Consider the following 2,793-nt stretch of genomic DNA (forward strand, 5'->3'; position numbering starts at 1 on the left):
TTCTTCTCTTACTCTTTGGCTTTGAGTCAATGTATCATCAACACACATTAACCACCTCCTCAAACCCTCATTAATGGAGTAAACAAAACTCCCATTGAGCAACAAAACCCATTTATGGTTTTACCAACAAAGAGGGAAGCTCCTCTCTTCATTCTTCTTCCCTTGGTTTAGAAATAAGATACCATCAATACCACCCAACTACCCTTCTAAATCACCATTAATGGAGTGTAAAACAACTCACATGAAGCCTTCAAGATTTTCAGTGGTCAACAATGGAGGGAGGAGTTTTACACACAAAATTCGCACCTTTTCACTCTCTAAAACCTTTTTTTTTTTACTTACACCATGTAGATCTCGGATTTATGAAGAATCTACAATTTGGTTCACCCAAATCCGAGTTAGGATGAGGGAGATATGACCCTTTTAAGTTGGGCTAACCAGAAAGCCAAAAATAGAATCTTGGGAGGATTGCTTGGCGTATGTTGGCGGCTTGGGAAGCAATGGCACAACTTGGACCATTCATTAATAAAAAAATTACCTTTAATATAGGCCCTTGGATCCATGTAACGGATCTTGAATCTTAACTGTCAGATTAGAATCATTGATTAAAGTAGAGTTGACCTCATCGGTTAGGTTACTTTTTGTTGTCGACTTTTCATTGGCTCCTTTTCCGAATTTTAAGGGATCTTCTCTCCCACTCACAAAAAGCTGAAACTAATAACAGTCGTTAGATCTGGATCTAAAATGCAGATTAACTTCAAAAGCCCCAAAAAACATCTTCTTGGAAAGTGCCATACACATGCGCTATACTCGATCAACACCTACTTCCTTAAATCACTCACTAGCCCCCTGACTTCTTATAATTATAAGAAAACCCTCCAAAAATCAACCAAAATTCTAAAAGAACCCCCCACTGGCCGAGAGTTACTATTGGTTTTCTGATTCGGATTTTCGAACCGGATTCACAGAAACACATGTAAATTTTTCATATGATTTCTGACAGAGACAAAATGAAGTGCGTTGGAACCACGACTGGATACTCTACAACTTTCCAGAAGACCCGATCATCTGACTCAGTCATGTAAAAAGATCAAAATGCCCCTATACCTTTCCAATGATGCATCTTTCTCATATGGAATCAGAACGCGATGAAATCAGAACCGTTGGAAAGATCAAATTTTTGTCGTATTGTGTTACATGGATAAAACTTCTTTTAAAATTCATCTTCAATGCTGAAATTTCCCCTGACTGTCATAAATACTGTAACTTCTTCATATGATATCAGAATACAACAAAATGAGATGCACTGGACTAGATAAATTACAATCTATCTTTTTCATGAAGAAATGGTCCTCTAAAAACGTCATTTTCGTTGTTGAAATGCCCCCAAGCGTAAATAGGCCAATTTTCCCAGTTTTGACCCAGAAACCTGCACCACCTACCTTGGGCGAATCAAACCACTCCATTAACATAATGTGGCTATGTTATCTCATCGGTGACACTCAACACTACCATGTCATCACTTTCAGCCATGCCACCCAAACTGGCCACATCATCACTACCACGTGGCTGAGTTGTCAACAAGGACAACCATAAAATAATAATCTCCCCCTTTGGAGTTGTTGGCAACCACCTCATCACCACTACACTCCAAAGCTCTAATGAGTAACTCTCTCCCCCTTTGAAAACAAGCACAAAAGGTGGAACTAATGGACCCCCCCTGAGTCCAATATAGGGATAGCAACATCAAGCAACTTGCTCCCCCTCTCCCAATGCCCGTAGTGCTTGGAAAAAACCACCACTCCCAATTTCTGTCTGAGGACCTCAAAATGATCTTTGGGAAGTGGTTTAGTAAAGATATCAACCACTTGCTCTACTGTGGGAAAAAAACTCCATCCTTACTTCACCTTCCATCACATTGTCTCTCAAGAAATGATATTGGATGGCAACGTGCTTCGTTTTAGAATGCATGCCAGATTCTTGAAAATGTTGATAGCACTCGTATTGTCACAATATAGTGGCATTGCCTGCACAACCTCCTCACTCAAATCCTTCAACATCTGCTTCATCCATAATACTTATGTACAACAAGATGTAGCTTTAATGCATTCTGCCTCTGCAATTGAAAGAGAGATTGACTCTTGCTTCTTACTATGTCATGCCACTAAGCTGCTCCCCAAATAGAATTGACCACCATTGGTGCTCTTCTTGTCATCCACACATCTGGCCCAATCTGAATCTGAAAAAGCTGACAAACTGAAGCTCTTGACTTTCGGATACCATAACCCAAACTCACTAGTCCCCTTCAGATATCTGAAAATTCTCTTCACTGCTGCCACATTGGTCTTCTTTGATCCTACTTGGAATCTGGCTACCACGCACACAACTTATAAGTTGTCAAGCCTATTAGCTGTCAGATATAATAGGCTACTAATCATTGACCTATACGAGGTGTGGTCAACTAATGGAGAGTCATCTTCCTTGCTCAACTTACACCCAGTCATCATAGGTGTACTAATTGGCTTGCAATCCTCAATGGAGAATCTCTTCAACATCGCCCTCACATACTTGGACTAAGATATGAAGATACCTTCCTTCTTTTGACTGATCTACAAACCCAAGAAGAATGACAGTTCGCCCAACATGGACATCTCAAACTCATCTTGCATCGTAAAATCTCTGCATAACTCATCTTTGTGACCCACAATGATGATGTCATCTACATACACACCACCAAAATTTAACTGCTTTCTTCAGTTTTGATATGGAGATTACTATCAACTAAGCCTTTCT

This window comes from Macadamia integrifolia, chromosome 2, assembly GCF_013358625.1.
Source record: "Macadamia integrifolia cultivar HAES 741 chromosome 2, SCU_Mint_v3, whole genome shotgun sequence".
Classification (NCBI taxonomy): domain Eukaryota; kingdom Viridiplantae; phylum Streptophyta; class Magnoliopsida; order Proteales; family Proteaceae; genus Macadamia; species Macadamia integrifolia.